This window comes from Micropterus salmoides, unplaced genomic scaffold (assembly GCF_014851395.1).
Source record: "Micropterus salmoides isolate LMB-PRFRI ecotype aquatic unplaced genomic scaffold, ASM1485139v1 Ms_hic_scaffold_2, whole genome shotgun sequence".
Taxonomy (NCBI): domain Eukaryota; kingdom Metazoa; phylum Chordata; class Actinopteri; order Centrarchiformes; family Centrarchidae; genus Micropterus; species Micropterus salmoides.
The window spans coordinates 43,115,519-43,131,765 of NW_024041150.1; the positions used below are offsets into that span (position 1 = coordinate 43,115,519).

At 39.7% G+C, this 16,247-nt stretch overlaps 1 protein-coding gene and 1 long non-coding RNA gene across 2 annotated transcripts in view; one reads left to right on the plus strand and one right to left on the minus strand.

Annotated features, from left to right (window-relative positions):
* LOC119911602 (coxsackievirus and adenovirus receptor homolog) overlaps positions 1 to 16,247 on the plus strand; it is a gene marked incomplete in the record, with an annotated part of 454,111 nt that overhangs the window by 264,216 nt on the left and 173,648 nt on the right.
* On the minus strand, positions 5,060 to 10,161 carry LOC119911678. The gene is made up of 4 exons (XR_005445960.1): positions 10,038 to 10,161; positions 9,132 to 9,233; positions 6,616 to 6,705; positions 5,060 to 5,467 (listed from the first exon to the last, which is right to left on the minus strand). It is a non-coding gene; the product is annotated as an uncharacterized LOC119911678 (long non-coding RNA).

Consider the following 16,247-nt stretch of genomic DNA (forward strand, 5'->3'; position numbering starts at 1 on the left):
CAAACAAAGTGAAAAGTTCGTCATAGCACAGATCTCAGAAAGACAAAAGATCTGCCTACAGACCAAGATACCTGCAGAGCACAACAAACCATGAGACATGACGACAGCGAGACAGAGCTACAATGGACAAGATGGCAGCTCTGAAGTTTCATGAAGAAGGCGAGAGAGCAGCTTCAAAATGGACACAGCAGAATCTGACTGTGAGGAAGAAAGGGAGGGCCACAAACGAACAGTGATACAGGAGGCGTTCCACAGAGAGGCGTGCCAACCTGATGCATCACAGGCCCAAGCCCACCTCCACTGACGTCAGCATCTTCCCAACGCTGAGGACATAGCGAGTCAGACCACATCTACCATCTACAGTCAAATCATAAAGAGGACAACACCACCTTAAAGACTGTGAACCTAACAGCACAAAGTTTAAAAGGTCAAGAAGGCTTCACTGTGAAAATGAACTTCAGCCAAAATGCTCTCACATGTGACCGAGTGCTGACAGAGACATCACCAAGGAAGAGCTCTCTGTCTCACATGATCAACATTACAAATGGTCAGACTATCAGAGGCCTTGAAAACTGCAACATCTGCTGAAAAAGAACTGTTTGAAGACTGACCTCAAAAGAGTTTGGGAGTAGGAGTGTTGATAATTTGTAGGAGAAGAAAAAATAGAAAGATAGGGGAAGAAAAAAGAAAATAGAGACTGATTTTAAATCCAAAATAGACTAGGAATAAGAATAAGGTTAGCTCAGGATCTATAAAATAGCAAGATATGTCATTAATAATTGATTCATTAACACAAATATACTGAGTTAATAACTTTGGTGTCCTGCTCTCCTCCAGCAGCCACCTGTTACTAAATTTCAGCAAAAAGGGATCAGAACATCAGGCATTCCTTGTGTTTTTAAACAGAGTTTTTAGAAAAAGGGAATCTAGTGGGATTATTTTTATATTATAATTGTTAGATATCACTGTCTGCTCTGGATTTGTGCAGAGGAACAGCCAGCGCAGAGCTCCTCGATGTAGCAGATACAATGACAGGCAACCTTTCAGGCTTGATTTTAAAGAGGCCGAAAGGAGAAGCCTCATTGAAGCCTTATAAAGCAATTTTAGCAGCACATTGCTACTGCATGCTTAAATTTGATGATTGTGAGTATCAAATCATGACTGACCTTTGTCATGTATTCCACAGGAACAACCAAGCAACTGTAATGATAACCTGAGACACATGTGTGATGCTGAACACCTGAGTTCATTTATGTTTTCTTTCTGTTTTTGTTGAACATCTGTGTTAATCTATGTTTTCTTCCTGTTTCTGTAGGTAGTATTAGTAAACTAGTTTGAAGTATGGAAGAATTGTAGTGCACTAATGAATAATGGAGTGTTTCAAGATTTGCTATTTGTACATCCAATAGCAATGTAATTCAATACACAGATATACAGGATGTTAGAGGGGTTAAATTGCAAGCAAATATAATATCTAGGAAGCAAACTCATGTTGAAAAAATTAGACAGATAGAAACAATAGTTAAAGTCTCCAAACTACAAACAGTAGGATAAAGCTCACTTATTGGTAAGAGTAAGATACAGTTGCAAGCAAGCTTAATAATCTTTCACAGCCAGTCAAAGACCAGAGGAGGCCACTCTCCTATGAGGCCTCGTGAGGCAGACGCAGCAGCAGGCAAGATCAAGCGCGACCTGCATCACCACAGAGACGACTTTGACTATCACCAGCTATGAGTCCAAGTGAACCAGCAAAAGGAAGAACAAGACTGAAACTACAAACGACTGAGCACCCTCAAATTGGTACCCAGTCTGTTCCCCAAGAAACCTGAGTGCCAAAAAAGAGTTCCACAGTACCACGGACTAAACTTTCAAAATAGACATCATACATGTTTATCAGACATTTTGCACCATTCTGAAGTGTCACATGAATGATTGTTGAAACACTCTTATGTCTGGAAAGTTCACTATGCACCATGTGATTGTTTTGATGTGTGCCTTTCAACACATTAGGTGTTGTTATAATTGTTAGCTTGCTAAAGTATATAAGAAAAGAACAGCTCACTGCATAAGATATTATTTGTTTCACAAGTGTAAACCATTTACAAGGTATATCTCACTATATTATAGCACGTATAGGTAGTTTAATATGTTAAGCTCATTTAAAGGGAAACTCATTTAAAGGGTAATAAGGAGAGAGGAGTAATGGAAATCCTTGTCATTATAACTTGCTCAAATGTGTTAGAAACAGGAACATCCCACCACATGATTATTGATTATTTCACAACGTGTAAACACTAATTTGGGTATTTTCTTGAAGGTCTACAAGTCTGAGAAATAGGTTTCATATGCAAATACAATAGGCCGCCTATTTTCAGTGGTCACAGTGTTGGTTTATGAAGTGTGAGGCTTTACAGCCTCAGAGGAGGGAGTGTTGTGAATTATTTTGGAGCATTATAGCCTAAATTGTTATCATTAATTACTAGAGCAATGGTGGTCTACATCGTCATCATTTAAAGTGTTATTTTATAGTGTAAAGTTTAACTACTGAGTGTTTAACTACTGAGTGTTTAATGAGTGTGTTCAAACTCATATTTTATTCTTATACGCTGTGTGTTTATCATATATTATTCTTATTCTCTGTGAACGTGTGCTTTTTAATGTGCCTACATGAGCAGAGAAGCTGCTCAGGCCGCGCAGGCAAAACCTAGCCAACCGTAACCCACTCATTAGAAGCAAGGCACATGCAGAAAGTCACGTACGCCAGGGCTGAGATCATCGCGAACTGAAGCCAAGAATGAGATCATGACATGTTGTGATTTATGGCAACTGGTACGGCTAGGTACTGCATGCAACCAAGCTCTGCGCTGCTGAAAGTTAACTTGTATGAGACAAAGCACCCTCATGGTTGGCATTGCTAAATCATGTAATTGTTCACTGAATCACGTTATATATGTATGAAATATGTTATTCCTTATTAATTCTTTTAAAAAATACGATTGTAAGTGTTTAAGTTTTAATGGTGTCAAACTATGCCTGTATAACTTTTAAAAAATACGGTGGGACTGAAGTTGAAACATATTGGTGGATTTTCTAATCCAGTAATGTAAAAAATATAAAGAGAGATAAATGGTAACAATAATTACATATAATAACAGCTAAAAAGTGGAAATTGTAACATCAATGAAAGGGTTAATTTGGTAAAACAGTACAAGAAAAAGGCCACTAGATGGCAGTAGAGGATAAGAAATCCACCAAAAGGGAGGAATGGTCAGCGAACACCATAGGTGGAGTTAAGGAGTAACGCCCACCTAGAAGGAGGAGATAAGGAGGAGTTAAGATGTAACGCCCACCTGAAGGGAGGGACAAGGTGGAGCTTAAGGTGAATATAAGGCGATGTTCGCTGACCACCAACTCGGTTCCATCCTGAGACCTGCAGGGATGTTGCTCGGGTTTATCGGTCCTTTATTGGAATAAACTCTTTTGCACCGACTCTTGACCGTCTCCAGTGAAGTTTTTGACTACGCCGTCTTTTGACTAAAGAAGAAATCTAATAGAGTAATTTTATTGAGTTTATTACGTTGGTTAGGGTAGGGACCAGGTCTTTTACTGGCCCGGCCGGTCCTTATTTCCGACCCGACACTGGATTATAAAATTAATCTGGGTTGTCCTTAAAGATTCATAACAGTCTCCCCCGACTTTTTAACTAACATCATATCCATAACAGCAGCAAGGAGTGTGGTTTTTACAGAGCTTAGAGCATAGAGCCAAGGCCTAATGTTACTTAACGCCACCGGCTGAAATAAAAAAATAAAGTGAGTAAATCCTGACTTTTTAACAGCGGGTTTACTGCACATTTAGCCTGTTTATGAGAGCAGTATTATAGTTACAAAATGTTGCGTTAACGCCACTCTCTCCCGATTAGTCCAAGCATCAGTGACAGCAGCTGCTGCAGTTGCTTTCTGTAAGTTTCACGTTGCTGTGCTGCTTCAGCAGATGCTTCAATAAATCAGATGTAGAATTGTTTGCGGTTGAAAGCTTTTTGCTGGAGTTTACACTAGACGACAATGTTCTTTGCATCTTAGACTGTGACACAATGATGGCAGTAGCTACTTAGGGCCCGTGTCCACCAAAGCGTTTTTTTCTGACGGCGCCGGGCGATGAGCAAGAGTTGAAAAATGTTCAACTTTGGGAAAAACGTTGTGCTCGTCATTGTCACTTTTTTACTCAGCTGTCCAATCACAGTAGAGGAGGGGCGGGACAAATACCACACCGTAGCAACGGTCACTATCCTGGAATCGGGCTTCCTCGAACCTCAGATATTGGACCAAAGGAGACAGAACCTCTGGTCTTTGTGTTGGAGTAGTCCTACTCTGTTTATTCTCTTATTAATAAATTCTTAAAACACAACAGTTGTTGTAACTCAATTATTTGTTCTATCCCTCACCAGGAAAACCACAATTTTCCACGACCACAGGCTGAAATTAAAGTACTGTAAATCTGTTCTGAAGACTTTAAAGAAGTGGACCAGTGATCTATGGAGGACGTTCGAGTGCGCTTGGACTGTAGTGACTGGGATGTTTTCAGGACTGCTACTAACTGTCTGGATGAGTTCACACAGGCTGACGTCCTACATCAGTGTCTGTGAGGAGTCCTGTGTATCTCTACACACCAGAGGGAGACAAACCCTGGTTCACAGCTAAACTCAGCTAAGGTTGGAAAAGAAAAAGACGTTTAGGAGTGGAGACAGGGCAGGTTTAGCAAGGCAGCAAGGCGGTGTGTGAAGCTAAACCACCATAGAGAGACTGACTACAGCATCATTTCTCAATGACTCTGGTTCTGTGGAGCTCAGACAGATCACCAGCTACAAAGCTCCTCACTCTGTTAACAAGCTGCGCCGAGCTCTGTACTGAAGCTGAATTGTGTTCATGCTGTTCAGAGTCTGCGGTTGCAGCTTTGTTTATTTTTAGTTATCCAACGAGAAGTGTGTATCGGTGAATTCATTTCACATTTTCCATTCGACAGCTTTGTGAAACCAACAGAACCACAGGAGACAAACAAGAACGAGACCAAAGTTTATTGATCCTGTAGAGAAACATGTTGCTGCAGCAACAAGAAACCAACGAACATGAATAAAATATAAACAAACGTAAAGTTTGTTATTATATTATCCACAAAACAACAAGTCTGTGATCAGCACCGTACTGAAACACTTACAGGGTAAAAAAAAAAGCATGAGTAACTTAAAAAAAAGCTTTTTAACCATTTTTTGTGTGACTGATTTTACACCATTTATATATATTTAGTCTAATTTAGCTTTAACAGTGAAATCTAATAAATGGATGTGCTGAGGTGTGAGGGGCTCTGGGGACCAGTTCCAGGCCAGCTGGACATCAGTGGTTGGACTGGTGTGAAGGTGTGAAGGTCTACCTCAGTGAAGAGTAGACGACCTCTGGCTCTGCTGGAAACTCTGAACACACAAACACAAACAGTTCAAACAACATGAGAAACTGTTGGAGACAAAGAAACTCCGTCACCAGACAACAACTCTGCTTCACTCAGTTCTCAGGAACTAACAAGAGTTTCAAACTAGAGATTCACTGAATCAGGTCGCACCAGTAAAGCGTAATAAATGTCTCAGCTGGTAAAGACTTCAGGGATCTGAATCTGTTGCTAGGAAACACCTGTGGCGCTGTCCAAACAGGAGCAATCAGATATGATAACAGGAAGTCAGTGTAGCGTCACAAGCTGAAAAATAAAATGTTCAGATTAAGTTAACAAACAATGTTTGGACATTCGGTCTTTATAAGCGTCATGTTTTGAAATTTGAGGTGTGTTGTGTTGATTGTGAAATGATGGGTCGTGGCCCCTTATGTCTCAGTCAGTTCAAAGGGAACGTATCTCAATGCAAGAGTGCTGAGAGTTTAGGTCTTTCAAAATCAACAGTAGATAATGTTGTGAAAAGATTCAGAATTCTATTTGTAGACATCTCAGTGTGTAAAGGGCGAGGTCTAAAACCATTGAATGTGCGTTGCCTTCAAGCTCTCAGGCTGCACTGCCTAATAAACCATCATGCTTCTGTGACACATATAGCCACATGGGCTCGGATGTACTGTGGAAACCGTTGTCGCTAAACACAGTTCGCTGCATCCAAAACATGCAACCTGAAACTGTATTATGCAAGGAGGAAGCCATACATCAAATAATATATCAGTCTTTGAAATCTCATATCTGATTGTTGATTTCAAGAAAAGGATGCTAAAGGACAGGACCCACCCAGCCACAGCCTGTTCACCCTGCTGCATTCTGGGAAGAAATATAGAAGTTTCTGGTGCCGCACCACCAGACTGCAGAGCAGCTTTTTCCTCTAAGCTATCAGACTCTTAAACTCTAATTCATCCTCAGCACTGCTCCACTGATGATAGTTTATTTTTATTATTGCTTGTATTTTACTGTATACTGTCTGCTATGTAGCAGAAGGGAGTTACAAACTCATTTCATTATATAAATTGTTTTAATGTGGCAAAATAAATATACCTATCTACCTATCATGTTAAAGACTGCGAGCAGGGGGAAACAGCTAGCCCGACTCTGTCTGTAAATAAAGAGCAGCTGTACCTCTCGTCCTGTGTGGTCTGACAACTATTTGTCCATAACTGACGTCTCCTGTTCCTCTCACTGCTGAGTAGACTGCAGCTGGATCACTCTCTGGAAATTAAAATGCATTCAAATTACATAACTGCAGGTACTACAGCTGATACTAGAACTGTTAGTATATTTACTGCTAGTGTTTGCACTCCTACAAGAACTGCAACTCGTTGTTTTTCATGTAGAATTATAATAAGTTGCATTATAGACTTTATAAATGGCAGCAGGTGATACAGTGTTCTTTTTGTTAACACTGTAAAAGGTGAAAGACCAAGTACGGCTGGAGGGTAGTAATTTAAAACTAGAAGACCACAAAGCTGCTCGCTTCTGTTAAAAGGATTTCACACATTTCAGCACGAGGCAGAAAACACTATCAGCTAAAGCAGAGCACACTGTAGTGTGAAACGACACCGATGTAAGGCCATAGTTTACTGGAATCAACTGGAGGAAGTTAATGCTGTGGTTGGTTTTTCAGAGCTGAAAAAAAGATGCTATGCACAATCAAGTATTTTTAGTCTGCTGAGTCCGTCTTCTCTTTCATTTAAAATCACTTAAACTAAACTTAATTACTTACATTAAAACAAACAGATCAATAATACTGTTTGATTACAACAGTTTCCACATATTTAAATATTGTATTGTATGTGAGCAGGATGTACAGAGGCATGTCATTTCACACATTTATATTTAAATTTTTAGTCCTCCATCGAAACATGTGCAGGACCACCTTCACCTGAAGTGTTCTTATCAGAAACAGTATTGTTTAGGGATGTGCTAATGAACAACAAAATTAATACGACATTCAAAAATATTCTGCTGCAGCAACAGAAAGTTAAACTGAAATCAGTCCTATTATGGACCAAACACGTATACAGAAAGAAACAACTGTGTGCACAACGGTGTGTGTTGCACTCATCTGCACATCTGATCTGCTGTTAAGGTATTTCATTTATCTCGTGACAGAGTAGCTTACTTTCTGCTCTGCTACACACCGGGACAAACTGACAATATTTATACACAGAGAAAGGCGTAACTTTATGTATTACATCTGCTAAATTTAAAATAGGGGACAAATAACACATTAATCATAGACAGCATTTTATAAAGTTTATTAGTCAACGTCAGTAAGTCAGGATGTCACACAAACTACTAAATTATTAACTTTACAAAAGTGAAATCCAAATGTGAGTTAAAATTTTTCTTTAAATATGAAGAACCATGTAAATGTTGAACTTCCCCTTTGGGGGGTCAATAAAGGAATACCTTATTAACAGTCCAGCAGTGAAATGTGCAGAGCCGTGTCTGACCGACCACAGCTCTGTTAGCGTCTCTTAACAGATTCACCACAGGGCACAAAACATGATTGATTCTACATTTGATTTGTTTTGCTGAACATTCTTTTTAACATCTCTACATCAGCATTTTAGCTGCGTAAAGTAATTGATCTCTGACTATATGAAAGAAGAAAGTACTACTAAAGATAAACAAAGAATATCAATGGTGAAGAACCAGAGAGAGATTTTTTTCCAAGGACCGACAACAAGGTGAAAGAAAACAGACTGGAAGATATTGCAAAGCAAATACGGGGACATGCACAGTGTATATGCATGCATTTTTTTGCACAGTGCAAAATATTTTAATAAAAATACCAAAACAAAGTAGAATTAATGTCACAGCAAATATTGTGGGACATTTATGCAGCAAAACTAAGAACTGTAGTTATAAACCTGACAGGACAGTGTAGAGGAAACAGAATTCAACATTTAGCTTCTGAAATAATGTAGACGCTCTAATGAAGCTCAGGATTGATCAGGAGGATGGGTGCTTTACTCCAAAACAGTTTCTCTGTATGACAACATTAATTAACATTAGAGCCTGACCGATCATGTTGGCGTGTCGGGAGATTTAAATATGAAGTTAGGCTGCTGTGCCTCATGTGTAAATGCGCACAGTGTCTCTCTTAATGGGGAGACGCTTCACCCTATTTCACCCACCTGGAAATTCACAAAGCCTATTATCCAAAACACGGTTTGCACTGTGGTGCTGTCAGTTATTAAGCACACAAGGTTTTCATTTGCCTCATGTGTTTCCCCAAGTGTGGACGCTGATGGGGGAAACTGTTTTTCAAGTTGCATTGAGGGTTGCAGGCTACATATAATTACGGAGGACCGGACCTCGGTGACTTCATAGCGGGCTATGGCCATGTGTCTAGAAACTCCATTTCCACCCTCAACCTTGGATTTGCCTGCCCGTTCACTCTCCAGAACCAACCTTCGGATTACTCCTAAGAACACCAGCGTCGCCACCTTACCAGCCAAACCCCCTCAGCTTCACAACTCTGCCTGCCTCTTGCCTTTGCTGTTGTTTGACATTAACTTGACCAGCTCTGTTTCTACTTCTGGTTTCTCCTCTTCTACTCTGACCCACTCAAGTTCTAAAATTTAAATTGGTCCTCACAAAGACCAGAATCAATAAAACATTGTTACCTTTGCTGCGTCTGATTGGCTGCTTTAGGTGATGTGATATTTTGACATCACTGTATGTGATGTCGTCTGCGATGTCATCATCCCCAAATTCTTCTCCAGCAGCTGAATGAACCAAAGGGAGCAGAGATTCAAATCAAGGAAGGTCATGTGATTCGATCAAAAGCTCCACAGCTCACTAAATGGACCCTGTGGTGAGATTGTTTTATTAAAGGAGACCTATTAAACTGCTTTTCCAGTCCTATATTGTAGTTCTGTGACTCTTGTATAGCAGCTTTGTATGATTTAAAGTTTGAAAAAATTATACTTATTCTTCATATAGGCCTTCATTTCAGCTTCTGTCTGAAACAAGCTGTAGATGCTCCTGTCTCTTTAAGGCCCCCCCCTCTCTCACAGCCCACTGTCGTCTAATTGGCCAAGAACTGAAGCATGTTAGCAGGCTGCTGGTGTGTTACAGACAGACTGCGTGCAGCTGTGGGAGCAAATGACCATATATGGAAAATGGGCTCCATCTGGCTCCACAAGTCATGGAACCGAGACGTTGGTTGACAAAGCAGCTGAAAACATTGCGTTCAGAACAGGAGGAAATCTGACTTTAACCTCATTATTTGAAGCTTTGACCATGTTTAACATGAACATCCAACATTGTAACGTTGTAGATACGTATAAAATGTGGAAAAACACAATAGGTCTCCTTTAACAACAGCAATGTAATTTATGAGAATCCTGATGGACGTCTGAATTAAAGAAACGGTTTGTAACTTGTTATGAACTAATTATTATTTGTACGTCCAGAAGTGTTAATAGAAATCCATCAACAGTAAAATGTGACTTTAAATGTGAACTGCAGCGTGTGGCAGTAAAGTGAAACACAATTTGACTTTTTAGTTGTTTGAGTCTGTGACTAACCTTTAGGTTTAATGTGGCTGCACCGTCTCACCAGTAGAACCAGTAGAACCAGTAGAACCAGTAGAACCAGAACACAGAAAGACAGAACAGCAGACCACGACACAGAGAGAGGAGGAGAGGAGGAACCAGGAGGAGACGGGGTTGATGGAGGACCTGTTGTGGTAGGGTTTGCTAAAATGAACAATAAATTATAATTAAAATTTTGGCTTAACCCTGAATAGTTGAGGATTTGATGATTCGATAGAAGGAGCCTGATTCAACAGCCAGTCTCACAGTTTAATCTTCACAGACGTGTTGTGAAACGAGCATCGTACCATTTTGGCCATATGGGGTCGCTCAATGTGTGATTTTACACAGAACTATCAGTTTGCTCCCAAAACATTAATAGCCTATAAATGTCGGCATAAAATGTTGCAAATAAACATATGAAAAGAAAGAAGCTTTTAAAAAATATTTTACATTTATAAATCCACACCGCATTCAGAAAACAAACATTTTAAGAGTTGTTGTCCTGCTGTCTTGCTTACAGACCTGATAATGCATGAATTCATATATTTAACAAATCTGCATCATATTGTAGTTATTTCGGCATCAGTTTAATCTGTTTATTGCTTTTTAATCAAAACAGAATGTTTACTTTGGGTTCATACAGCTTGCAAAAGTTGTGTTTATTTGTGTTACCGTGTTGTGCATGAACACTTGGCAGATGTCCAGCAACAAAACCCCCGTGAGGAAAAGCGTTCCGTGGCTTAAATTGGTCTGAGTGCCCCATTAGAGTATGTACATACATGATTTAGGGGTGGGTGGGTATTATTTGTGGCACAGTGAATAATAATGCCTTTCATGTGGGAGACCCAGGTGGCAGTGTCATTGCTCTTCATGCAGCAGTTAGTCCTCCTGTAATAAACCTTCACCCTTTTCGCCATCAGCATGTTACATTGGCATTTGCTGATTTAGCTGATGCTTTAATCCCAAGTGACTTCTGTGACTTTTAATGAAGTGTAATCTGCACATACAACCGTTAAAATAACACAAATATGTCACTCTATATGTGCACGAAGTATGTATGTGCAAGTGAAGTATTAATTTTGGCCCAGGCGGCTTCTCATAACATGGCAACAGAAAGGCAACCAGAAGTAAATTTACTATCTATGTCTGGTTAAAAAGACCACAAATCAAACGGTGGGTTACACTCTTTCACTCTTGTTTCTTTGCAGATTGCAAAGTTAGAAATGTTGTCACATCATGAATCATCTCTGCTGTCCTGAAACCTGCTGAACTCAATGTACAAAACAAAACAAGGTCAGTTTGAGAATTATCTTTGAGCTCCTCACCTGTGACAGAGATCCAGCTGGATGGAGACTCTCCACGACCTCTGATGTTACACTTGTAGAGGCCTTCATCAGACTTGTTAACATGGTGGATGGTCATGTGACCTGTAGGCTCAGTCCTGATGAGGGAGCCATCTTTATAGAAACCAGCTGGGAGGTTGGAGGGAGGGGTCTCTGTTTTACAGTGCAGAGTGACATCATGTCCCTCCATCACAGGAGGACAGGACTCTGCAGGATCACTGGTCCACCTCAACACAGAGACAAACTACAGCATTTCATCATTTACACACAGCTTCATCAACACTAACTCCACAGTCTGATCTTACCAGTGACAGTGATGTTGATGGTGTTACTGGTTGCTCCCTCTCTGGACTCACACCAGTAAACTCCACTGTCCAATGGGAGGATGTAGCTGATGTTACAGGAAGAACCAGCTGGTTCTCCTCCCCAGTCGTCACACTGAGTCCTGGTTTCTCTGGTTGTGTTCCTCCTCAGCGTCCATCCTGCAGAGCTGTCGTCCTCCTCACAGCTCAGAGAGACAGACTTCCTGAGGAAAAACTGAGAGCTGTTGGGACTCACAGTCAGAGAGGCTGGAGGAAGAGACACACTGTGTGATTAGAGAGATAATTTGCATTTTTTAAAAATGATTTTCTCCACATTCTTCATGTTCCTACTTTCTCACTGTCTACAATTTCCACTGCTGAACTGATCTCTGTGTTTCAGGTGCTGAGTCAAACTTTGAGTGAAACTCAGATCTGACCTGACAAACTTTTCTTCATGTTTCCTGAATGTTTTCAAATTTAACTCTCAAAGTTGACGTCAAAGGTGAAGGTTTCTTTTTCACACTGTTGGGGAAATATTTTAAGCCGGGGTCCGTGGTCCTTTCCCAGAAATTTTAGTTTGTTACACATAATTTCGTGCATTGTGGTGAATTTTTCTGCACCAATTTGTGGTGGAAATGTTTTTTTTATTTATATAAAGGGAAAAACAAAATAATAATTAATACTAATTTAAAATAAAAACATATAACAGTATAATGCTGTAAAGGTTTACACCTTTACTCAGGCACTGAAGGGCCGGGAGGACCCAGCAAAAGTTATGGTGAGGTGCGGCGCCTGAATGGGAACCGGAGACAGGTGAGGGGGCAATGAAACCACGCTCAGCAGCCTCTCCGTGAACATGGCAAGAAAACCACCTCACTACTGTATTCCCTATTGTCAAACTGGCCTCTGTCGGCCTTGAAGACTGTGTTCGGTCCCGGCCCGGCTGCCGTGTTCACTCACTGTGAGCCGGAACCAGTCCATACAGAGTCTGTATGATGGGGTGGGGGCGTAATGCCAATCAGTACCTCCCTAGCTTTGTGTTTTTACAGGAAACACGTACATAAACAAAACCAAAAAGCACTCCACTTTACATTTCATGCAAACTTTAAGTGATAAATATTACAAATAATGTCCTAAATATGTAACGTTGTTACATGTAATGCATGTCAAGAAGTTTTCTCACCTTGGTTTGTTGTGCAGCTCAGCAGTGAGGTCAGAACTAAAGAGAAAACACACTCAGGTTGGTTTGAGGTTTTACATGAAACAAGACATCTGTGCTTTCTACAACACAGAACAACCTGCTTGTGGTGCACAGAAAAACCTCACATCCACATAGATATGGAAAGAACACTTTTTATTTACTTAAGGACAAATTCAGTGTTTCTTAAATCCTTGCTAGGTAAGTAAGAGCAATCTCACTGATGGTAAAATACATGTAAAGCATTTAAACTTTATGGAAACATTTTTGAAACAAAAACATGAAAACAACAATATTAAAACTTTGAATTTAAACTGTTTGATCCCAGTTGAGTATGAGTTAATATTTTATACTTCATTTAAAGTAGAAGTTTTAAAGCAGTCTTTGGAAATTTAAAAACTGTAGCAGGTTCTTGACTTCATATCTCATATATTCATGAATTAATACCACAGAATGTCTGTATTTTTATACTAAACTTTAATGCTGTAGGCAACAAACAGGAAGTGGGTAGAGGAGAGTTTACACACCCAATTATAAACCTAATAAAAACACAATAAATATCTAACATAAATGAATTCAATTAATTATTTTACCCAAACACCAGATTTGAATTTACTATTACACTTAGCACAAGTCTCACATTTTAGCCCTTAAGTATTTTGCTACTATAGACTATACACAATCAATCAAAAAGACTCAAAATACGTGTTTGATGCACAGATTTGTATATATATATTTACAAATCTGTGGATCAATTAGCCATTTTCATCTTTCATCTTATTATTAACTAGATCAATGTGTGTTTTGGGTTTGGTTTCTAATTTGAGTAAAATTAAATTATAATTAATAATTTATATAATTTGAGTCTGATTTGGCATTATATGCGGTTTCTATTTACAATATAATTTAGGTACGATTAGGTTCAAACTGTTCGTTTGCTGTAAAACTGTAGTTTTGACCTCATATGATACAAAATACGGTTTATGTCGTATTAGACTATTGTACAATAAAGTGCAAACATAAACATGTTTTCTTGTGGATTTTTAGCGTCTCTGCGACACTAAAGTTCTTCATTATTACAATGTTCTGTCACACATTTCACCTTCATCAAAAAATTGCACCTTTTGTTCTTTGCGCTTGGCCTCATTGTGATTTTGAGGATTAATTGCGCAGCCCTTGTAAATACCTTTTGTTTAAAACTACCTTTCCTTTCCTTCTATGTTAAAGAAAAAATACTATTTGTAGTATATTGTATGAATAGCTACAAATTGTTAACAATTGAATCTGAACACTTGCTGTAATGTATATTTCATTGTTCAATGATGCTCTGTTGTTGTAGCTAATATGTATTTAATCTGTTGATGCTGTTTGACTGAATTCAGTCTTTGTATTTATGTTTTTCACTCTCTAACTTGCTGCTGCTTTCAAAAATACCAGACATGTTTTAGAACTAATCTTTGAGACAACATGGAGACAAACATTCACACTTTAAGTACAGTTTTACTTACCTAGCAGCCACGGTACAGATGAGTCCTCCATTTTAAAGCTTGGTCAACTGAGATCAGCACATACAGTCACCAGTCACACCAAGTAAAACCCACCTCCTTCCTCTTTCTGTGTCACTGTTACTGTTGTGGTTTTCTCTTTCTAAAACGTCACACAAGGTGAACAGAGTAACTGACCATGTTGTGCACAACTGACATCAGAAACTCTTTAAACAGCAAGATCACACTGAAGTGGGTTCACCTGGACAGGTAACTAATCTATCACAGCCACATGGCTGACACATACTAAGAGACCAATCACACCTCTGAACAATGTAGAGTTTCTAATAAACCTTTTTGTCTTTGGACTGTGAGAGGACACAGACAGCAAGGCTGGGCAGATCTCTGTATCAACTCACTAAATATAATATATTATAATGATGTCATAGCAGCAGCTCCGTCAGTCAGTAATGACTGGTTAGTTTAAAATGAAATCTTCTACCTGCAGACCTGCAAATGTCTGTTGTGATTCCATTAGTGGAAATATAAGAAAGTTACATCTATGATGTCTAAATATCTGGTTTACAACCACTCTGTTTTCTCGCTGCATTGTTTTACAGTTGTCAAGCCTCCTTTAGAGAGGGGGTTGTAGCCGACGTCCGAGAAGATTGGGTTAACCTCCTTTGTGTTGCTGTGCATCACCACCATCACTCCACTACTGTCGCAAAAGAACTACAGTCCCAGTTCTGCGGCTTCAGAACAGGGGGGGTCCTGAAACTGCAGCCTATGGTACTGCAGCTTTATAATATTGCTGGTCACTGCCACTAGAGGCAAGTACCCCTGACTGCAGGGTGCAGATCAGGGCAGTGCTCAACGACGTCACATGCAACACGCTGTCGTATGGAAGTCAACAAAGAGCCCAGGGGTTAGCTCAGGTTAGCTCATACTTGCTAACCATCCAGATTTTTACGGGAAACTCACGTTTATCATTGCCATCTCGTTATTGCCATATTGTTTTCCGCCCAGGGACACAAGTCTTTTGGCACTGTACTCTGCGCAGCGTGTATTATTAGCTTCTGGACAGAAAAGTAACGTTAATAATAACTCATGACACATGGCTTCACTTGTGCCACACAAAAAAGGCAAAGATTTAAAAGTGACTGTTGTCAACTGCCTCAGCTTCTCGGAAAGGCCTTGCTCAACATGGGTGTGGTCAAACTTTTAGCGCGGTCTTTTGTGACACACGAGGCGCTTCTCAAAGTCAAGGAAGGATCCCTCAATGATTAAAATTCAAGGATGCTATTTCATCGAATCCCTCCTAAGGACTGTTCCAATGTCTAAGATCTTTGTGCACAATGCTGTGCCAGTTCGACGTAGGACGTCAACCCTATAGCAGTGACCTGGTTTACCCCGAATGTCAAACCAACTTAACTTTGGATGGTGTGGTGTTGGGTTCTTTGACAGACACAAATGACTACTTTCACATTAGCATTCTCAACCTTTTAATGAACATTTTCAAGAAGCAACATGTTCAACTGTGACAGAGTTACACTGGCTTCCTGCGCCCCACCCAGAAAACACAACATAAGCCCACCTGATGACATTCTCAACAGGTAAAATACCAAAGAGATTAAATCACACCACAGATGCTATCTGGCTGCACCAGTGGTGGATTGTAATTAATTACATTTACTCAAGTACAATGTAGACGTGCAGAATCTTCACTGTAGTATTTCCATTAGATGCTACTTTATTCTTTTACTCCGCTATATCTCAGAGAAATACTGTACTTTTTACTACATTTCTAAATTCACTGTTCTTTGCAGAGTGAAATAATAAATCCTGATGTATTATTAAAGATCAAATTTCCCAGC